General features: G+C 41.9%; 1 protein-coding gene across 1 annotated transcript in view; it reads left to right on the top strand.

The window, feature by feature from the left end:
* Positions 1-503: 503 nt before the first annotated feature.
* SFMBT1 (Scm like with four mbt domains 1) overlaps positions 504-23,894 on the top strand; it is an 85,179-nt gene continuing 61,788 nt past the window's right edge. The window contains exon 1 of the mRNA XM_075053271.1: positions 504-567. The gene's annotated coding sequence lies outside the window, so the exon portion shown is untranslated. The remainder of the gene's footprint in view (positions 568-23,894) is intronic.

The following is a 23,894-nucleotide window of genomic DNA, read 5'->3' as shown; positions in this document are numbered from 1 at the left end:
GCCGGGGCACGGGGGGGGGGGTGTACGCGGGCGGGACCGTGCATCCCGCGGGAGGCACCGGCCGCCTGCCGGGCTGTGCCCCTGCCCGCGGCGGCGGAGCGAAGGCGGCCGGGCAGGGCGGGGACGGCCGCCCCGCCCCGCTCCGTCTCGGCCCGGCGGAGTGGCGGCGGCGGCGCGTCCCGTTACCGGCGGCCGAGCCCGCGCCGCCCCCGGCGCGGCGGGAGCAGGTGTCCGGGGGCAGGAGCCCCGGGCAGCGCGGCGAGAGGGGGGGGGGCGGGGCCGGCGGCGGGGCCCCGCGGGGGCCGGGCGGGCGGGCGGCCCGGGGGCGCGGCCGGGGCGGCCGGCGGCGCGGCGGCGGACTCGGCGCGCCCGCGCCAGGAGGGAGCCGGAGCGCCCGAAAAGCCGTGAGGGGAGGGGAGGGCGGAGGGGCGGGAGGGGGGGGAGGCAGGCGGGCGGCGGGCGCATGCGCTCTGGCGGGCCGTGCCATATTGGAATGAGGCAGTGAGCGGAGCGCCGGGGAGAGCCCGAGCCCCGGCAGCGGCGCAGGGCTGGAAAAACTCCCCGCAGGTGAGGCGGGCGGCGGCGGCGCGCGCGCGCGGGCGGAGCGGCCTCGGGCGCAGCTGTTGGGGGCGTTTTGCCGGCGGGGCGCGGAGCCCGGAGGGTTTTTCCGGGCTCCCGAAGTTTGGATGCGGGAAAAAGGCGGCGAGGGAGGAGGAGGAGGAGGAGGGAAGAGGCAGGCGGAGCGCGGCGGGGAGGCGGCGGCGGCGGCAGCGCGGGGGGGAGCGCGCCTTCGCCCGCGCCGAGGAGCGATGCGCGGGGCTGGCCGGCCGCCGCCGCGCAACTGCCGGCGCGCAACTCTGCGCGCCCCCGCTAGGGGCCCGCGGCGCCCTGGCCCGCGGCGTCCCGCGGCGCGCTCGGGCCGAAGTTGCCCTCCTGGCCGGCCCCGCGCCCGCCGGGGGGGGGCGCCCGCCGGGGGACGCGCCCGGCCCGCGCCGCCCGCCCGGCCCCCGCGGGAACTTTGTGCGCGCCGCGCCTCGGCCCCGGCGCCGCCGGTCCTTGCCCACGCCCGCGGGGGGCCGAGCCCACCGAGCGCCTCTCGCTCGCCCCCCTCCCCCTCAAAATGGCGGTGGAAGGGGACCTTTAAACCCCGCTCCGCTCCGCTCCGCACCCCCCGCCGGGCGCGGCCGGGCTCCGCTCGGCGCGGCGCGCGTCCCGCCCGGGGCAGGCGGCTGGCGTCGCTCCCCGTCAAGTGGCCCGTCAGCGGGCGGCTCTTCGCCTCCCGCTCGGGGTGGGTGGGGGGAGAGAGAAGAGAGAGAGAGAGAGGGGCGAGGGGCGGGCGCCGCCTCCGCGGCCGCGCCGCCGGCTCTCCCGCAGCGCCGCCGCCCGCGCTGCGGGGCCTGCGCTGCCGCGGGGCCGGGCATTGTGTGCGCGCCGCGCCCGCCGCCGCCGCTCCGCACCTCCGGCGTCTCCGCGCCCGGCGGCGCTCCGGCGAGCGAGAGCCTTTGTCTCTCGGGGAGTCGGTCTGCGCTGCCCGCCGCTTCTGCACCTGAAGTCGTAAATCCGCCGCCGGTGACACTGCCGGGGCGGCCGCCGAGGTGCCGGGGATGCCCCGGGACGCCAACTTCGGGCCGGGGAGGAATCGGCGCTGGGGCAGCGGCGGCGGGAGGGCTCCCGCCCGGGCAGCGCCGGCTGGAAACGGGAGGGCGGAATGCCCGCATGGGAAGAAGGACCGTGCAAGTTTTCCGTCCGTGGCTTTTGCAAACTTGTTACCAGGGCTCCCTCCCGCCCCCCCCTCCACGGTGGAAATAATGAAAGGAGAAGAAAAACAGCGCGGGCAGTTAATCGTGAATTTTTAACTACGTTCGCTATTGCAGCTCCACAAGGCCCTTATTTATTCAGAAATAGGCCAGCGATGCCCGTTTCACAGTCACATGTGTGCTTTAGCGGAACAATTATATCTACTTTGGAGAAACTTGTTGCCACTATAAAAAGGTTTTAACATGGTAACCTCTGTGTCTGAGGGTTTCGCCAGCTCTGACAGCAGCGTTCTGGTGGGAGAGGTTTTACGTCAAAAGAAAAGGCCTACCTTGCTCTTTCTTTGCTGTCCCTTCCTTCGTGGGAGCTGGCTGCTGCTAGGAGCCCAGAAGGTTACCATAGCGAACATTTCCGTGAGGCAGAATATAAGGTGCACAGTGCGAAAGTCATGGTGGAGAAAATGATAACCCATCTTGTAACTTCAGAGATACCATGGTTTTGCAACTTACTTCAGGTTTATGATGTATGCAAACTGGTCAGAAACATCTGATTTGTAAGAGGAAAAGTGACTAATGGGAGATAGTCTTGTTCTTACTGGAGCAGGGGGCTGTAACTTGGACCGTCTACAGCACCTGGCGGGATGGATTCCTGATCTGGCTAAGGCCTGTGATTGCTGTTCCAAAACAGCCAGCTTTTTGGGCAAAGTAAATCAATGTCAAGATGCAAATATATCAACTAGCTGAAAACATAGGTTTCTTGCGTGGTAGGTACTACTGATGTGGATTTTACAAATAAAAGAGAGTAAAAAAGCATCCATCTATCTAAAATATCATCTCTAGGAAGAAGACTTAGTGGGCTTCCTGCCTTCAATTCAGCCATTTCCTCTTTTACTTTTGGTTTGTGGATTGTTGCTGTGATTGAAAGATGAGAAAGAAATCTAGTTCTTCCCAGAACCTATGTTAGTGGAAAAATGGGAAGGTACTTCTGGACAAGACAGAGAACAAAATAAATCTAATAGATCTCATTCTACCTTTTTTATGCCTCATCCCTAAGACTTAGCGTGGAAGTGTTGGGAGAAGGCTTTGCTCATGTTTGGTGTATGTCTCTGCTGGGCAGTTACGTTAGGAGACTTCAGTATCCTGTTATGTTAAAGCTGGCATGCGCGTTCGCCACAGGAGACAGCAGTGCAAGATAGCTGAGAAACAGGGGCAGATCTTAGCAATTATTGATCTCTATGGTTTTGCCTTTGCCAGTTTTTTCCCCCCTCTACTATTAATTTGCTGGCATTGAATTATCTTATCTGATTTTTAAACCCGACAAATCTCCTAAGCAATCGCTGTGTGGAAGAGAAAGGTGGGTTAAGTGTAAGGTGACATGGTAATGACTGATGTAGTTTGCATGGTGTAATCTTTATATTCTGGGAACACTTTCACTGTCTCGTGGGCAAGATGTGAAAGAATATTGCAAAAATACGTTTCCCATAGTATGTTTTGGTAACGTTACAGGGTTTTTTTGTTGTCGTTTCGTGGCAGACCAGCGAGAGCTCTAGACCTTAGCCTTTCTGTCATGCTTACTTTTTGAATCCACTCTATCTGTTGTTGGAGATCACTTTTAACATCATTACTGTGCTTCCACTTGTGAAGTTTGGCCATGGCATGATCATCATGCGGTGATGCAGACATCAATACAGTCACTTTGCGCTGGCTTGACTTGAGTAATTGTCCTGCAAGTGGTGCACTTTAGACACATGGCAACTTAATTACGTGAACATGTTGACAGTGAAATGACTCATGTTGAATTTACTAAAGTGTCCTTTAAGTGCAGGAGAAATTGAAACCTGGGAGGTGTTTAGTAAGGGGCATTTTTGGGGAGGGAGCTTTCGATACCTAAGAACACAGGGCTTGTGTTACATCCATGGTTCCTATATTAACATGGCAGTCTTAGTGTTACAGAATAGTCTTTGGATTTGGTTTCTTGACCTTTTAAGTGTGCATTTCTATATCTTGCAGATTGATCATTGACTTAAAACCGTGTAGCCTGTGTAAGTTACAAATGTTTTCTGGAACTATAGCGTCTTTCTTTTGTGCTGTGTCTCTGACTCATGTTGCTTGATGATCCGCAGATTTTATGTGTTGTCTTTTGTTTTGGTAGCTTTGAGCATCAGTGTTGCTGCTGGTCGTGGACTTGACTTTGTGCCCATTTCCTTCTGCTTTTGGGAAATGGCTGTCAGTTTTTAGGTCATAGGTTTAAACTTGAGGTGAGTGCTGTTTAAGGCTTTTAAGTTGGTCCGTGTGACACACACACACACCCCCTTCTCAAGATTACTTTCTTACTTGAAAAGTCAGGGGATAAAGTAAGGGGGCGGGAGTTGATTTTTTTGTTTGTTTTGTTTTGATTCAAATGCTTGCTGAAATTGTCCTAAAGGCAAATGTTTTGTTACCATGCAAGATCCTGAAAGGCAGATTTAGCAGCTCCATTCTCCAAGTTTAGCAAAAGTTGAAAATGAGAGTAAATTTTAATGTTAATTATATATTAATATCTTACTATTTTAAAAGCCATGTCATCAGTATAATGGTATTTTTAATGTAATTATATATTTTTTCCCAACTTTAATCCATAATTCTTTCCACTGCTCAGTTTTCTTTATATTGATAAAGCCTATGAAAGAAGCATCGAGATGTTACTTAGTGCTCATTTGATTTTAAAATGGTTTTGGCTCTAAAGGTACAGAATACATTTTTTAAGAAAAAGTAGGGCTTGGTGCATGTAAAGATACATACACGCTTTGTGTTCACTCTGTATCCATGTTGATTTTTCTTCCCTTTTCCTGGACTTTGCTGACAACCTTTGTGGATTGGTGGTGGTGATCATGGGAGAATTATTATTATTAGTATTATTATTATTATCATTATCATCCTCCTGTCTTATGGGTGAGACTGTATTTTTTAAGTGTTCTTAGCAAAGGCTAGTCTAGAATTGAATTTTTACAACATAAATTCTACTCTCTGTTCTTAATAGGGTGTCTCTTAGGGGAATCACTTGTTCGACTGTTTTAAATGTTCCCCTATGAGAAAGGAGGGTGTGTGCTTAGGCTGGAACAAGATATTCTGCATATTAGTTGGGACTCTCCAGGTAACTCTCCACATCTCTGGGAAATTAGTGTATTTTAACTAATGCAGAGCTGCATAGGCAGAGTCCTAGATGAATGCTTTAAAAACACTTTGAAGACAGGAAGTGGTAAGTCTTAGGGGTAGCTTTGTGCTTTGTTTGTTTTAGTAGTATTGGATTATCACCCACAGACACCACTGAGGAGTGTTTTGCTAGGAACTGTACAAATAAACAAGGCCTGGGAGCCACAGGACTAAGGAAGCCCTGGTGCCAAGGTCTTTTTCTTCCTCTCTCTCCCCCTCCTCTTTTTCCTTTCTTACCTCTTCTGGACTCTCTGCAATATCTGCATTAGTCTTTCTTTCAATGGAGATAGTGATGTTTAGATTTCTTTTCCTTGTGAAAGTAAGCATCGTAGTACAACACTTGTAGGTTCTTAGTATCACTGAGACCCCTCTTCCTCTGTTACATTTTGTTGACTGGGTTTGATGAAGAGTCGTTAGAGGATAGGCAGAAAACTGTGTATGTGCAGACATTTCAAATTAATCAAATGAGCCTTGTTTTCTAAGAAAACCAGGTAAGCAATAATGTTAAAACCAGAAGTAAGAGGACTTCATCAAGATTTGTAGTAGAATAGCCATCTCTTCTGTAGATGCCTGATTCTAATACTAGGATTTCTCCTCTTTCAAGCTGTCTTTTTTTTAATAGCCTTAAATGACTCTAACTTTTTGCTGCACAGATGACTTCTTGTAAACAATGCTTAAATAGGAGGTTTTCCTTCACTTAAAGTAGGTGGGAGCCATGCGTGTTTTGTTTTGGCTTTTTTTCACGCATTGGGTTTTGGCAGGTGGACTGAGTGCAGATGCTTGCGTGCAGTTCAGGTGAGTTGCTAGTTACAGAAGTAATCTTAACAATTTGTTCAGATTATATGGACATTTAAAATGTGATTGTTGTCCCTAGAGTCACCCTGAGCAGCAGCTTGCTGGTTTTCAAGGTTGTTGTTTATATTGCTGTGGCACTTCATTTACACCGGTTTATTTGCTGTTACACTTGAGGACACTCTTGTTCACTACAGAAATGATTTCTTTCTTCAAACAGATGAGTTGGGAAGGAGACTAGTGGAATTTGATGTTATCTAAAAATGATGCAGCTATTAAACCAGCTTTGAGATTCTCTGAGAGTACTGATGAGAGAGAGAAGAGATGCATCTTGGAGTATTTTTTTTTCTCTAAGAGTAAACTATGCAGGGATGAGTGACCTCCTCTCCCATTTTGGCTGATTGGACTCGAGGGCTCTCAACATATCTCAAGAGGTGCTCTATCTTGCAGAATTGGGTCATTGGTTGAAAGTAATCGTGGTGGTGGGGAGCCCTGCAAGGTTTTGCTGTTTGTCACTTAATCTTTTTCAAGGATGTAAGGGACTGGAGCAGTGATATTGAGGTAGATATCAAGTGGATTGGAGAAGATGAACCCTGTTTTGACATATTTAGAGGCTGTAGTCTCTATTTCTTCTGGGGATTGGTGAGAGAAAGCCATAAACAGCATCTTCAGATTTGTCATTGTTTCCAGAAGAAACCGATCAAGTCAGGAAGTGAAGGCACTAGCCCTCTGATGGTGGGTGCACATTTATTACAAATGGCTCTCTAATTTCTGTAGGTGTCTTGCCTCTCCATACTGGAGTGATGCCTTGGCATTTCTTATCTCTTTCTTGGTCTCTTGACCCGTGAAAATATATATAAATGTAAGATTTTATCTTTTATTTGGGATATATTTTTTTTTCTTTTTGCAGCTTGACTGAAGTAAATACATTTAGGAATACCTAGCTCCTCAGGAATTGTAGTAATTTGCACATTTGCAGCTCGAGCATGCTCTTTGCTCTGTCCATGGGGAGCCATGGCCTCTGGTTTTAAAAAAAGAAAGTTATTTGTCTTGAAATCATCAAACATAAGAAGTATTTTAAATCTAAGGACTGTGAAACTCCATTATACTGTAAAGCCTTGTCTGAAACTAAGGTGGGTTTTTTTATAAGTATCTTTCTCTCTTGTCAAAGCACTTTCTCTGGAAAGGAGGCCGCCATTGGCCTCAGTGCTCATCAACTTTGCTCCGAGAATGAGGACGTGGTGCTGAAAAAGCTGTGGTGTTTCTGAGCAGTGCTGAGAAAATGCTTTTGAAGCCTGACAGGTGTATGTATTGTATACACAGACTTTCTCTCTCATATATATGTTAGTATTTGTTTTTTCCTAATGTCGAGTTCCAAATATGCCCCCATTCATGTGTTAAGTACTAAACTTTGAGTGGTGTTTTAATATAAATGACAAGATCTGTACAACAAAACTCTTAATGAAATGTCCAGTTAGGAAATGCTTAGCAGACAGGCAGGGTGAAAACACAGGATGCTTTCTTGCAGTTGGGCCAGCAGAACTCAGATAATGTGCATCCTAAAAGAGAAATTACTGAAGAAGGCAGTGGTTCCTTCCAGGATTAACTCTGCTCATTGCTCTTTAAAGTGTTACCATGAGGGTTTAACTAATGGCCCTAAGAAATAACGAAAGTGCAGGATCAGTCAGAAGTGTTACATATATAACACTAATTGGCCAATTGAACTGAACAAATCAACTCCTTTTAAACAAATGTGACAATGGGCACAGGCATATGAAAATCTTCCCCTCTTTCAGGGAAGTTTTTTCTCCTTTATTTGCAAAACACGACTTAATCAAGTTAGCAGTGAGGCTTTTTAGTCCAGTGGCCAAGAGCAAAAGTCTGCTTTTTAAGGTGATTATTTTATGTCTTAAGTTACTTGTTTAACTTTTTAAATAGATTTGGGAGAGGGGGGAGGAACTGAATTTTGAATTCCCATTGCTGTCGTGGCTGAAGCTTGCTTTTTGGACTTACTGTCTAGCAAATTTAAGCATGTATTTTGTCACTTAACAAAAACCAGTGTGTTCAGGGAAGTGACTTGGCTAAGTACGTGAATCCAGAGTTTATTGTGATAATAAGCCAGTTCTAGATAATTCTAGCCTTGCTGCAAGTGTAGAGGGAGTGTGTTGTCCAACAGTTGGTTCATTTGGTTTTGATTTTTCAGCCAGTTCAGCTTATGTAGGTAAGAGGTAATGACTGGAAACTGAAAAATCAGGAAAGATTGCCTCTTCTTCTTCCAGTCTTTGTACAAAAATAAGACAGGAGCATAACAGCTGGAAGGACAAGGTGACAAGAAAAAAAAAGTATTTCTTAATTGCAGTTAATGTTTCTTGGTTTCACTCTATGTACTTACTAAATTGAAAACCCAAATATTGTTTTCTTTATATCTGCTTTCTTTGTATATGCTTTTAAGGTAAGAATATTACTTAGCTAAGTAAAATGAAAGTGCAGGTTTTATTTCTAATTGGAGTCCAATTTCCATCTAAAAGCAACTTGACATAAATTGTAATTTTTATGATTATCCAGTAAGAAATACAGAAATTATCTTTTTATAGTAAGGCTAAGTTTTTCATTTAATTATTCACGTTTAATCTTTTGCATTTATACTTTGTTTCCAAACAATGGTTGAATCTTACTGGGAACTATTTTTAGGTTGTTGAGAAATTGCAGTATTACGTAGTTTAATATGCTTTTGTTTAAAGCAATTTATATAAATGCTTTCCTTTTGTCCTGTTACGTAGATAATGACATCAGAATGTGCTTTGTCAGTCTTGATCGTTCTTGCATACAAATGTGAGTGATAGATTAATATTACAAAACAGTAATCTGTTTTCTGCCTATCAACTAGCGGAGGCACCTTTATAGAAAAATAGCAGCATTGATGTTTCTAAAGAGGTATCTTTTCGGAAAGCTGGGTTATGGTGGTTACAACAGTCAGGCTGGAAGAGTCTCTGAAACAAGCACTGTATTTTGGATTTCAAAGACTAATAGTGTATGATTTCTTTATTGTCTGCCCAAAAGGGAGAAATCTGTCTTACTGCAATGCAAAAACTTGATTTCTGACAAACAGCATGGCAAAATATACTTCAATGTATAAAATTAACCCTTCTGAGATTCTACCTTAGCAGTGGGATTTGAAAGAAAAATACCAGCGCGATAGCTGTTGCAGGTGGCTGAGAAGTTTCTCTGCATTGCTGGAAGAAGAGAGGCTTCAAGTCTAGCTTAAGTTGTGACGAGCATAAAAATTGCTGTAATGTGTCAGATCGGTAGGACACCTAGTCCCTTGAGGTATCTCACCTCAAAAACCTTTTGAAATGAGGGTAAGAAACAGTGAAGTAGAGCACGATCCTTCTCACAGTTGGCGACGCGGCTGTGTAGGCTGCGTAGGAACCAGTGATTTGACCTGTTCTCTGTCAGTTTGTCTAATCCTTTCTGGATCCACCACTTCCTGTGGTTATGAGTCTGTAGTTTAGTTGCGTGCAACATGAAAAAGTGCTTCAGTTTGTGTTTTCTGGTTCTTGTGGTAGGAGAAATAATGAATAACCTTTCCTTATTCTTCTTTTGCATGGTAGTTTTCATTTTACACATCTCCATTGTACTCTTCCCATCCTTGCACTGTTCAGCTCGAAGAAGGAACCAGTTTTATTGTATAAAAGATGCTGAAGCCTATCCACGGCTTGTGTGTGTGCGTGGGTGCATTGCTGGGCTGGGCAGGACTGCTCTTTCTGGCTGTGGGTATTTCTTAACTTTCCTGTAAAACTGAATTATATGTCCATCTCAGTGGGTATAGAAATGTTTCAAGCCTCTGATCTTCTTTGATACCTTTTTTTTGTGCACCTTCTAGTCTCGCCATGGCTGTTTGACACCAGCACTACATACTGTCTCAAGGTGCTCTGGATTTCTAGAATAGTAGCACAGTTTTCTGTTTTCTTCTCCATTCCTTGGGGCTCTTAATGAGTATGGAATTGATGCTCCAAGAGAATTAGTCATAGCAATTTCAAAATCCTGAGTTGCAGTAGCTAATTTAGATCTCATTGTATAGGTGAGGTTATTTCTTTATGTCTTATTATCCTGCCTTTAATTTCATCTTCCATTATCCTTCTGCAGTTCTTAGCAAACAACATTTTTTTTTTGTCTCTCTCAAATAGTTTTGTGTTGTCCTGAAACTTTGCACTTACTTCATGTTTGTGTGCTTCTCTTGAAAAGCAGGACTTGGTACCAACTCACTAGTCCTCCTTGTATTGTGAAAAATTACTTTTTATTTCTATCACTACTTCCTGTCTTTATAATCAGCCTTTGAAGTATGAGATGATCTTCCAGAAAATGCTCCAAAATGATTCAAGTCCAAGTGGACACGAGTAGGTCCTGGCAAGATGGTACTGTGTCTGTGGACACCAAGCTTGCAAGATGTTTGCTTTCCTTAACTTGTGTTGAAGACACTGAATGGGAATTAATGGTCCTCAGAGCTTCCTACAGTTGAAGCCTGAACAGTGTGCACCGGTCTGATGAATTTTCTTTTTTCTGTTTCAAGTAGGTATTTCTGTACTCAGCTCACAGACAGAGAGGGGATGGGAAGCAGTATGCCAGGAGCTCAGGGGAGATGTGCATGAGGTGCCTTTAGGTTTATGTGGCCACAGCTTATGTCATTGTTGGCCTTTGGAGATTCATGCAGGTATTTTGCAGGGGAGGGGGAAAAGGAGCTAAATTGGATAAAACTAAATTGCATCCTTATAGCAACATTAATACTGAAAAAATATTTCTACATGCAAAAGACTCTTAAACTGGCACTGCTTAGCACTTACAATGCACAATTCTCTTTTAATTTAAGGAAGTTTTCATTCTGAGGGTGGAGGATATATAAACCAGAAGTGTTGATACCACTTCTTATGTGTTCCTGTTAGTTTTTGACCACCCTCTCACCTGAAGTGACCATTAAAGTCATTTTTGACCATAATGCCCAGGTTGTGTCATATCCTCAGTAAAAGTCTTACCTCTTGATAAGTTGTTTGATGAATTAACTTCATTAAATGATGAAACTTCATTAAATGAAGTTATCTTTGACTGGATCTGCTGTGCAGCATGTGGTATGGAATTTTCACTGGTATTTTCAACATTTAAAAAAATCTTATTCTGAAGTTTTAAAAATGCCATTAATTCAGATAGGTATTCCAGGCTTCCACACAGCTGCCAAGCCTACATGCTGTGGTGCAAATAGATCACCAGTTACTTCAGTCTGGAAAATGGCAAAACAAACATCCCTAGTCTAGCCAAAAGAGATCAGATCAGTCTCCTTGCACGGTGCCTTGGGGAGTTCCCTGTGTCTGACACCTGTGTGATGTGCACAGGAGAACATGGATTTTGCATTTAATGCATATTATATGGGAATATACCACAATCCAAAGGTTTTATATTCCACATGAATTACTTCTGTACAAGTTAGTAAGTACATTGGAGATTGTTGAATTGAGAAGCCAGAAAAGTGATTTCATTTTGCTGTTAATGAGTGTTTTTTCTGTCAGCCCTTTTGAAAAATCCATTCATTATTTCTCTGTACCTCAGCAGTTTTCTGTTCATTTTGTGGCCATTCACCACTTCTGGGTGTGCCCAGCCTTGGTATAGAAGAACAAGCTTTTAATCTTGTGTGTTTAGAGGGCTATTTTTGTAACCGTAAGGGCTAACAAAGTACTTCACAAGAATTCAAGTTAAGATACTGCAGAGGTGTTGACCTCAGCTTTGGAAAGCTTTTAGGGGGTATTTTTGTCTAGGCTAGTTCTTCACTCAATTTATGTTATTGCTTTGCATAGAGATCTGATAATTCATTTTTTCACATTCTTGTTACTCCTAGAAGCGATCATGGCAGTGTTTCTCTGTGCAATTTCTGGTTGCAGCTAAGGGCAGCACTTAAGTGTGAGATGGTATAATTTACATCCAACACTGCACTTTCCGCTTAATGTTTTGCTAGCAACTCTGTATCTATACAGAGCAAATCAAAACAGACTTGGGCTGTCAGCAGAGATGTTTCTTAAACACAACCAGGCAAACAGTTTTCTTTTCCATTTAATCAAGAGTGTATTTAAAATTGGAATTCACAGCAGAAGCACATGATTATAATACATACAGGTATTTCTAGTGGTTTTGGCTCTTAAGAACTTCCATGGGCCTACAGTTAGATGCAGAATATTGACACGGGAAGAAAATCTACGAGACTTCATAGACGAACTCTTTAAGGTAGCGTGTTCAGGACGAGGGTATCCTTTGTTTTTTCGCAGGCACTTTTATTACGGCCTGCTGTAAAAATAAAGTTCTGATTTAATAATCATAACTATTGATTCAAATGTTGAAGTGGAACTTGAAGAGTATTCTCTCTCTTTTGTGTTTACATCTTAACAACAGAGATAAGGTTGCATGTGCCAACAGAGCGATGCCTGAAAAGATACACACTGAACTTTGCAGGGACGGGGCTGCAATAATAATTCAATGAAAAAAAAGTATGAATTTGAAAACACTTTTTATGACAGTGTAAATGTTCCAGTGTTGTCAGGATCAAGCTTTGAAATCATACTCCTAAAAATAGAGGAATCTTTTTCAGTTGCACTCTGTCTTTTGAGCCCTTAGGCTCAAGGCTTGTTTTTCTCTCTGTATGAACAGAAGTGCAAAAAAAAATCTTAAAATGAGAACAGATTTTCATGTAATTTTACCACTCCTGATGCTGGGGTAATAAGAACATCATCACTTACTGTGAGCTCTTCACTAAAACCCTGTGCTGTCACTATTCTTAGGCCTTTAGACCTGTTAATGTTTTTGTGATTTGAAATTTGTATCATTGAAAGCTGTTGCCTTTTTTTTAATTTTTTTTAATTTTTTTTTTTTTTTTTAGCTTTCAGTACTTTTTAAAGGGGGGAATGGAAAAGAAGCTCATCAGTTAATGAGCACTAACAAAAGGCAAGGCCATAGTTTTGTGGCATTGCCTGGAGAAAGAGAATTCTGTGATTTAGCACAGCTCGTAATACTGTAATTCCATTTAGGAGGAAAAGATATGGGGGAAAGCTGTGTTTTGCCATCACAGTTTGTATGTGCAAAGAGTGGTAGAGTCTTAGTAGTGGCTCAAATGGAGCTTTAGCAAGTTAGAACAGCATTTCACCGGATAATGCAGAAACAGTTCACGAGCTACAGTGAAAATAGGTGGCCGTTTGGCTCCTTGTCAGAAGGTTTGAAGATCATAGTTGGTTGAAAATGTTCCAAGATTAAATGCAGGGAGTTTTGAAGATTATTTATGTTGATGCCTAAAGTCTCTCAGAATTAATCAATCCACTAAGACCTATACTGGCTTTATAGCCAGCCCAATGTGTGTATGTTTTTCTGTTTTCTAGACTTAAAATGACACATTTAAAGCCTTGTTGCTCTGAAATGTTTTCTCAGCTGTTATGAAACTTAACTTACGCACTTCACAGGAAAGGCTCAGGTGCTGCTTTAGCACCTGAAGTATATTAAGTAATCCTGTCTGTAAGGTGAGAAGTAACCATATTTCTGTGCTTTTAGCCTGTTATTATTGCTGCTTGGACGTAATGTTAAGAGATGTGCTGGCAGTGGAACTGAAATAGTGGCCAAGTTCTGCACAGTAAGTAATGATAACAGGAAAGGGATTTTGTTTTCGCACATGAAAACTTAAGTGTCAGGGCATCAGACAGTCAGGGAGAGTGTATTAGTGACACAGTGGCAGTGTACTGAAGTCAGCTTGTCTTTGTGAGATTTGTTGGATCTTACAGGTAAAATGAAAAACCTGTTGTGGTACCCAAATCTGTAATTTCAAATAGACTGTAAATAAGTGTGACCTGTAAATATCTACTGGTTGAATAGAATTTTTCTAAGCCCTTGTGATGGAGCTTGGGACATTGGTATTTCTGGGATCCCTTCAGATACAAAAGGAAAATTTTTTTGGTTATCATTATAACATCCCTCCTTTAGATATGCATTTATTTCCATTAAAAACGTATTTGCTAATCTGAGCTGGAATGCTTTTAAAACAAAATGTGAATGAAATCTTGGAAAGCAGTGGGAGACCTCAGGACTCTGCAGTGAAAGGATTGAACTCTGCCATCCACAGCCTCTTATGAATAAAGTTAGCCTTCTAAAGATAAAAGAAAATTCAATTACAAAGCAAGAAGGAGGGTGGAGGGGTGTAATTAAAACATATAATCCTAAAAACAACATGAACAGTGCTTTTTCATGTTACACTTAAAGCAGTCTGCTTTCTGTGTGCTGTTGCTATTGCTTAAGATTATTGATTTAGTTTCCTAGGGGAAACACTTTTTCAGAGGATGCGAATAGGATGACGTTGGTCAGTGTAACTGGCAGTGTGATTTCACCCAAGCATTGTACTTATGGGGAGCTCAGTGGAGGGTTTTCCTTTACAGCTTGCTAATCTTTTTAAAAAAAAACAGGCGAGGGGGGCAGAAAATGAAGTGCTGCTGCTGCTTTTTTCTCATGCTAATGGCAGTTGTCCTATCAGACAGAGGATGATGAGTGCTTCAGACAGCAGGAGAAACCAAAGGCAGCACGGGGACAGCTTGTTCTCTCCTGTTACGTCTACGCCAGTGGTGGCTTCCCAAAGTTTAGTAGTTTGGACCCTGATTCTCAAAGCCTTTGGAGTCCAACTCCCATTGAAGCAATTAACATTGGTGCCTAAAGCCTTTGATAGGATATATGGCCTGAGGTCCATGTTAATCTGGGAACTTGAAAAATCTCTTTAGAGTTTTGTGATAAATGTTAATGGTGTCTTGTAGTAAATACACATCTGCTCTTCTCACTGCTAATTAGCTGCTTAGTCTTATGCTAATGGCAGGAGTTGGGTTAGAGCACCTATCTTCTTGGTAGTGAAGTATTCCCTGGCTGGAGCTAGAGGCATTTCATTATCAGAACTGGCTTTTATGATACAAGTATTCTGATTCCATCTAGCGGGGTGAAGTTGTACGTACACACGCTGACCTGCTCACCGCAGCTCTGTTGGAAATGAGTACCTGTAGGCATGCACGAGTAATTGAAGTTGACGGGCTGTACCTCTTTTGGACCTCATTCCTTCAGGAACTGCAGCTGTTTTGATATCACAAACATGGACAATGTCTGATTGAAGAAGAAGCTGTGGGGAAGGAAAGGTGGGAGGGAGCTGGTGAAAGAAATACAAAGATGAGTATAGAGATCAGGACTGAACATGAACTTCACAGTCAAGAGGTTTCAAAATGTCTTTTGAATCCTCTTCTCTTATGCTCTTAATACCATCCAAAACCCCATCTCTTTCCCAGTACTCTGGAGTTAAGTATTACAATTTGCTTGGGTTACTTAATACTTTAGACTGATAGCTTGATAAAATATTAGTACCATTATTTCATGAATTATTTTGTGCAAAAAAATTCTCTGTGAAGGAAATATTTTGAATTATTGTAAAGAAAGAGTGCCAATTTCTTGTAGTAGTTGGTGTGCATATCTTGTTCTCTGCTCAAATATTGTGTGTAAGTTTATAGAAAAATTGCTGCTTATATTGAGGAACTTAGTCTAAAAAAAAAAAAAGGCAATGCAAGTTTTGTAGCTGGTTTTATTAGTCAAAAAACATCTTCCCTCATTTAATCTTTTACCTGGTATACCTGATGTCCATTTGTCTGCTTTTGTAAAAAGAGCTTGTGAAGTCAGTTTAGTTCCTTTGACAAAACTAATAATTAAAAAAATACGCAATTAGAAACTAAAAGCAGCTATGCTTTTCAGCTGGAGAAAGCAAGTGCGTAATCACACTGCTCAGATGAACATGTTCCTGGAGTCAGGTTGCAATCAGTGCATTTGCATTTTGAATCTATAAAAACCTGTTTCTGTAAGAGATGAGCATGCTTGTTTTCTCCTGATCTGGTAGGAAATACAAGTTAATGTTAACTTGTTAATAGTATTTTTCATTAATTGAAATACTTGTGTGTAACTCAGATCCTTCCCTGGGGACATGTATCCTGGTGGCTCGCGTTGGACAGAGAAGTCCCAGGCTTCAGTTTGAAACTGGCATTTCCCAAACATATGTCTTGCACTGGAAGTTTCACAGTAGCTTTTAAATGACTTTAAGTGAATGTAGTCCTTTGAGGAACTTAATCAATGATGGGTTTGATAATTACCTGTTGGCAGTGTGGTGGTGTTGCTGGGGAATGGAGCTAGGATTGGGGGCTAAACCTACTTCTGGGATGGACTGAATTAAGGGTGGAACTGCAGTGCAAATACTTGGGTCTTGAAGACTGTAAGAGTGACTTTCAGGTATTTCATTAAATATCTTAGGGAGAAGTTTGAGTATTGGCAGAGAACTGCAGCAAGGGGAGGGTAAAGACTTCTAAAAATAAAATACAGAACAAACTTTCCCTGAGTTTTTAGCAAGTCTTGTGTAATGCTGAATGTTGAAAATCTTTGTGAATCATCCTAATAGCTTGGGACGTTGCTATAGTGTACTATTGTATTGTAAAAATGTATTCTAGATGTTTCTGTTGCTTCCTCATACAAAAAGTTACAGGGCTCAACAGTTTTCACGTGCTGTAGGTGCCGAAGAAGTGTAAGAATGACCTACAGAACAGATGAAGTACAAGGCAGTCATACATACTCACAGGTGACTCTCAGTTCCCCCACAACAGAAATTTGCCATTTTTACTATTGTCACTTTTATAAGAGTTAGGTATTTTTATTAAAAAAACCTAAGGCACCAACACTCTGTCTTGCCTTTCATGCGTGTTTGTATCTTCCTACTTTTGTCAGTGGGTTGTTAACTCTGAAGCCTAATTATTATTGCCACTGCAATTCTGGGGATATACTTCTGTCAACACTTGCTTTCAGCTTTTGTTTTGTTTTGTTTTCTTAATCATTAGGGTTGTTCTGTAATGAGACATGCATGTATGTGCTTGCAGGCTGTAGATGTACATTTGAGATGACTCCCTTAATTGACTTGGTCATAAAATATCTTCTCTGCCAACAGGCTGAATTATTTCATACACTACTACTATGAAGTTACACAGGGTGCCTAGATGTGCATGATAATTCTCTTTATCTGTTGTCTGAAGTTTGCTTCAGAGAAGCAAGTGGAAGTTATTTAACGGAAAGTGAGCCTAGTTTTAGTTCATCCACCTGAAAAACTTAAGGAAGGGTGGCCTGTGATTTGGAAATTTTTTTTAAAAAATTATAAACTGCAAAGGCATTGCCTTAACTCTGCTGCAAATACGCAAATACGGTGTTGATCCCTATGACTTGTTATCCTGTTCCCTTCAATAACCAATCAACTGTAAACCAATAACTTTTAGCAAGATTATTTTAACTTTGAACTTTATTTAAACTTCTCTGTATTGTTATTCCCTTATATCAGTCAGTAAGGCTTCACGTGTGGCTGTTCCTTAACCTGATTTTATCAAAATAATCCAGTTTTATAAATTGTTTTAAACCTAAAAAGATAGTTTTGATAGTCCTCTATAGGAAGCTGCAGTGACAACTAACATTATCTGGTAATTTTTTATTACGTATTTGTTAACTTTTATTTAAAAAGCAGAATGAGTTTAGGCTAAAAGTCTTCCCATTGATGTAGACATGATAATCTTGCTAGATAGATAAAATTTAACACTGGAAAACCACCCCTTTGCTGGTTTACCTCTTCATCCTCTTACCACCGTCTCCCCTGCAAAATGACAAAGCCTTTGCAGACTTTATATAAATAAAAAAAGGCTGAAACCATTTGTCCTGTCATGAAAATAACACAAAGTTTGCAGTAACATTAGTTCAGAGTTGCAGCAGATAAGAGGTGTAATGTGCCTTCTGGGTTTTTGCGGGTTGCCTATCAGGTTTTAAAAACCGAAATGGAATATTGTGTTAGAATAGAAACAAGATCGTATCTATCCGAATAGAAAAACCCCTTAAAAATTATACGGAGTGACATGAGGAAAATTAGAGGGTCCATGTTTGCTTGTTCATGCTATCAGGATGCTTTTGGACAAAAGATGAAGAGTGTTACAGTGAATACAGTGGCTGGAAGAAAGATTTTGAATCTTGATCGGAGGAAGGGGAGGTACTAGTGCGTGGAAGGACCCCCGGCTGTATCTCTGCTTGTCAGGGTTATGTTGGTGAGTCTTATGTCCCAGAAATAACAGTATGCCAGAGTAAAAAGACCTGGAATAGAGCGGCTGTGGTTTAATGTGCACATAATGCACAAAATGTAATGATCCATTTTCATTATCTGCAAGCTCTTTGTTGCTTGAAGACCTTCCATAAGAATCTTTTCCTTGTGAGGACAAAAAAAAAGAAAAACGTTAAGAAAAATTCTTGTTTTCGGCTGTTGCAGCTTTTCAGTCATTGTTATGTGTATGTAATTGCAGCAAACATATTTGTCTCTTCTAGTTAAAGCAGAAAGGAAGCATATCTAATTTTTATTCATGCCAGTTAAGCCTGGTTTCTGGCCAATATGAAGAATGCAAGGAGCACATGCAGGCTGTTGTTACTGGCTCATGGTACCTGCCTTACTTTATATTAGGCTGTTTTACAGACATCACATCAGTGGTTTTTGACCTTCCAGTTTGAGCTGCCGTCACACTGGCAACCTGGAGCTTCTTCACATGCAATGATTTCTCTCTCTATCAAAACTGGTTTAGTAAGAGGTTTCCTCTTACTCCTTATCTGTGCTCACCCTTGCTTACAGTGCAGTTCAGCTGCAACAGCAGGGGGTATTCTTAACCTGCAGTAAGTGTACATGCAAGATACGCTGATCAGACTGTGGACCAGTTCCTAGGTGAACTTTAATGTCTTGCAAATCCCTTGAGCCATCTAGCTTTCTCAACATAAACGTGTCAGGTGGCCTTTTCAGCTACTTGACTGTGACTGATTATTAGCGTGTGGAAACTTGTATGATGTGCAAAATTTCTATCTTCCCTTTACTTGATTACAGTTTCTCCTTAACCATGAGGTTTCCTGTTCTTCTGATGGTGTCTGGTTCTCCTCCTAAATTTATGTAATTTATTTCTCTGATGTTGTCATTATAGAAATATATATATAAAGCTGAAAGATATTTCACTGAGCAGGTGAAAAGCTAGATATTAGGCCTTGTTTAATCTGATATCTAAGGCAATGCTGTTGATAAATATGTTTTAATAATTTAATAAACATTTTAACATTTATCACTTAATACATTTTAATAACTGAGATGGCAGTCAGAACTTGCTGTTGGAGTAAGTGCTCCCTGGAGGTCATGTAGAAAAATTGGGTAGAAATTTTGAATAAGGAAGCTGTGGTATGAATTACTATAGTGGGATTTCTAAGAAGTGCTGACGTGTTCCACATACTTTAAGCTGTGTTGAAATCTGATTGTTTTGACCAACCTGAGATCTGCAATTTCTCCAATTTTTGATTAAATTTTGATTTCCTGTGTGACATTACATCATCATGGTGTCATGCTGCTGGGCTTCTCTTGCAAGGTCTCATTCACTCTGTGACAGAAGTGGCCTGTATGGATTAGCTTTGGTCATGGAAGTCTGCACTGTAGATGGAGATGCGTTTAAAATGAATGTAATCTCTTTTAGCTTTCCCTTTTAAATAATGACCCTTACTATTGTCTCTTTGCAAGAATACCCTTTTTTAGTAAAAGGTCAGTACTGCAAATTAGAATAGTGTCACACGGCAGCATCAGTTCAGGTGTTATCACAGAAGTCCCACATGACCTTGCACGCCTGAGCTGAATTCTGTTTCCTATTTGTGTTAGAAGGAGAAAGCTGTTGTGAAGTACAAGTACAATACAAACCAGCGGCAGGCACCTGTCCCCTCTCGGGACATCTGATACAGTTGTTCAGCAATTTACAATAATAGTCTGAGTCTCTAGTAAGTAGAAATTTGATGTGAGGACTCCAGTTGTACCTGGGGCATTACCCAGCTCTGCCACCAGATGATTTGACTTCTTTTGCAGTTTGCTAGTACATGGTGTAGAGCCACTTCAGATGGGATGCTCGGAAAGCTGCCAGATGTTGTTTTGCTGTCTGCAGACAACACTCCCATATTAAGTCTTTAGCTTAGTGCATCAGAGAAGAAAAAGTACATGCTGTTAAAGTAGGAGGTTATTTTCAGCTTTACTGTTTAAAACAGAAGATCTGGAGTGGGAGCCTGGAATCCCATATTGCTAAACCAGTGAGGTGGCAGTGAAGAGTAAACCTAATTTCTCATTTCCTCTTAACAACTCCCCAAGAGCATTTGATTTCAGTAGTTTTTCTTCAGATACTGATAGTGGATTAATTTAGTTATATTATAAATTAATAAGCCCTCATGGCATTTAACTTAACTCCTACTTTATTTATTCCAATTGCATTTATTGTCTTTAACATCAGTGCTGCTACAAATTGTAGAAACTAATTTTGTGTGTCCTCTGCCCACCATCTCTTGATAGCACAGTACTACAAGCTGTGCTTATAGTGATGACTAAAAATCACTATAACAGGATTGGGATATTTTATTTTTTTTGTAGGCATCTATTTAAGATCAAGAGGATATTTCTAAAAGACACTGTCATTTATGTGCCTTTTGGGTAGTTACAAATTCTTGGTAAGAGATGTTTATGATGTGATCTCTCTGTCTTAACTGACTGTAAATGCACTAGCTATGAAAAAATTAACTTGGGGTTTTGCATTATAAGAAAATGTACTGAGAGCAGAGGCAGTCAGCCAGTGTGTGGTTTACTCAAATCGAGAGCATGCCCAATATTGTGCAGTATTGCTAAGCTAATCTAAGTTGTCTGTGTTCAGTGACAACTAAAACCAGAACTAATTACGTTTTTAGTAATTTGGATTAAAAGAATGGGAAGATAAGTCTGTTGAGCAGTTCTCTGGCAGTGCTGGGTGTAACCACCTGACTGCTCTTCACCAAACTCTGGCTTGTGGATCAGTTAAACGAAAGCCGATCATATACACGCTGCTCAGGCGTCAATGGCGTTAAACGTGTGTCATTGCCACTACTTGCTTGGTTTTATTTGTGTTTGCAGTAACAATAATGAACGTGACTCTGGAGCAGGGAGGTCAGGCAATATAAGAGCGGCTCTGAATTTTAACTTGGAGCCAAATGCTGCTCAGGACTTTAACTTCTTTAATCCCCAGCTGCCTACTAGGAAGGCAGTGGCCTTCTGGGAAGGCTTTTCTGATCAGCCTCACCTACCTATCTGCAGGCAGTGGAACCACCTGGAAACAGCCAGCCTGAGAAAAAAGCCAGTGGTAAATTCCAAATTTCCTCATTCTTCTCACCGTGTTGTCCCCCACTTGGGAGGGAGGAGTGCATCCATCTCTATACTTAGATGCAGCACTTTCCCTCAGACCTTTCTAATTTGTATTATTTTTGTCTTTTCTCCTGGGCAAGAAGGAAGCCGAGACAAAGCAGACAAACTGGCTGATACACTGTGTGGTTTCATTTCCTTGCTCTTAGAGTAGAATAGTGCTAGGAAAGCAGCACACTGCAGGAAAAATGGACTATCGCACTCCCATCTTTAGAGCTTGGCTGCAACTAGCAGGCAGCCGTTGTCTTGCTGCTCTTGAGAGGCAGCAGTCTATCTGGATATGCTGGGCAATAGGAGACCTTTGAACTCATAATTTACTGCTTTTTAGATTTGTTCTACCTGTGTTACTCCAAGCTCAGGAGAAACCGTCTGTGTTCTCCAGTCCAAACCAGATCTAGCACCATAAACCAAAGGCAAATGGAGTAGGCCTCAATTAAAATAGAAGAGCGGTTGTGCAAGAAGAAATATTAAGTAAAACCCACAGAACAACTTTATCTTGTATCCTGAGCAATGAGTGAAATGGCCAGGCTGAAGAAGGGTTGGCTTTCTCAGGTTGAACAACTGGTGCTATTTGTGCCAGGAGCTGGGAGGTGGGCTGGCTGTGGCTGCTGTGTGGCTTCACAAATTCAGAGCACTGATCACTGCGTCCGTGCCAGTGCTGTGGTTTACCAAATGTTTTTTCTGTTTAGCCAGAGTAGAAGGCTCACAAATGATGCTTAAAGGCTAATGGCATTCCCCAGCTGGGGGCTTACTGCTGTTGTGGTCCTGTTGTGATGGATCTGGCATCTTCAACGTAATGTATACCATGGTTTTTCAGGTGAAAGCAAGTAGATCTTTCCTTTTCTGAGTAATCAGCTCCAGAGATCTGGTCCAGCTGACTGTATCATGCAGAATAGATGTCTAAAGCTTTTGATAGTTCTAGATAAAGTGTTATTTCCCATTCTGTTCAGTGAGTGCTAAGAGGAGAACGGAAAATATCCACTGAGCCTAAATCAATAAAAAGTAACACTGAATTATCTTGATAATGGACATTTTCTTTTCATCTGAAGAAAACTTTAGAGGACAGGTGCTCTGTTCTTGACAGTGACTGATGGATGTGGCTCAGAGTCTAAACTGTAAGCTGGCTGTCATACTGATTAAAATGTATTTGTGTACCTTGCTGGGGGAGAAGGGAAAAGTTTGATGTGGTGAGCACAGATGAATTTTCATATGATACTACTGTATGAATGCAACAATTATTCTCAATATATTTTACTTTCAGTTTGTTTTCCTGGTCCATGGTAAATGTAGTACCTTTAAAAGCAGCTGAAGTAAAAATTTTCATTTAACACAAGAAGCTGAAGCGTGTTTCTCCTCTTAACAGTTTTGGGTTTTTTTTTTACCCTTGGAACCAGCATAGTTACTGTCAGATACAAGTTCACTTGAGTTTCGGAGGTACCAGACTGTGCTATAGTGTAAACACAGCTGCTATGGAGTAAAATAGCTTCAGTCTTCTCTAAAGTATACAAGTTCAGTGTTAGTGTAATAATAGATGCTTATTTTATTAACTGTTAGTCTGCCTGTCGGCTTTCTTGGCAAACTAAAACGATGAAGTACACCATATGCCTGGCCTTCCATTCATTGATAAAGGATGCACATGGAGAGTACTGCTGTAGCTTAATTGAGAAAACCTACATATTCTGGTCACCCAAAGGAATGAATAGAGGGGTTCCTTCCTCAGATTGTAACATGGAAAGAGTACATGTAATGATGTGCAAGCCACATTATTTATGCTGGTTAACGTAGTTTATATAATATGCCTGAATGTTGGGTACAGTTCCATGTACTTTAAATACCAGCATAGAAGAGGTCATCTTGTGTTCAACACTGAATGGGAAACTGGTCAGGAGCAATTAATCAAGTACTAGGGAATGCTGAAAGACATAACCCCTCCAAGTGCTTGTCAGAACTGCTGTCATCAGGGAAGCAGAGGTAACCATCATCTGTATAGAACTTCTAATTATTTTTTTGTTGTTGCTGTATGAACGCTTTTATTTCACATGGATCTATTCCTAATTGATGTAAGTTTTCTTTATTTTTATTTTTTAGCTTATCAAGGACAACTTAACTAATACATGAGTTAAACAGCATAATGACAGAACTTAGCTGATAAATACAAACCCCTGCATGGCTGTGCCTATTTCACATAATCTGGGCATAATGGCTTTCTCATCAGAACCAGCTTTAACGAGACTCCTTCCATAAATGGATGTGTCTCAGTTCCACAGGTTCTTGGATTAAAAAAGTAAAAGTGCACAGTGGAATTTTATCCTTATAATAACTAAAATATAATTTAACTAACACAACTCAACTTTGTGTGTGTGCCTGTACAATGATTTAATATGTAGAGCTTGTCAAATACCAATATTAAATGTATTTAACAAGACTGACTTCCCTTGTGCTGGTTGTGAATTGTTTTTTTTATTTCGAAGACTGTGGTGTGTGAATGTCCTAAAGCTATCTGTAACAGTGCTGGTGTTCACTTCAGTCCACAACGTATAATATGCATATATAGAACTAGTGGGTGGAAAGGAAGGGGGGGAAGACGGCTGCTAGGTGGCAGTGAGAAGTTGCTCAGCGCACACTCTGGCGGGTGGGAAGCATTGCTGCTGAGAGCAAACAACTAGAAGGGGAAAAAAAGGTTTCAAGGCTTCCTGAACATTATTTGGGACTGGGGCTTAAAGAAATCGGTTATTGCTGAAAGTGCAGTTAACCCGAAAGTATGATTCAAGCTACTGTTTTGCACATCGAAACTTATTAAAAGCAGCTGTGTAGCT

This window comes from Buteo buteo, chromosome 21 (assembly GCF_964188355.1).
Source record: "Buteo buteo chromosome 21, bButBut1.hap1.1, whole genome shotgun sequence".
Taxonomy (NCBI): Eukaryota; Metazoa; Chordata; class Aves; order Accipitriformes; family Accipitridae; genus Buteo; species Buteo buteo.
This window is presented reverse-complemented; position numbering and strand designations above follow the sequence as displayed.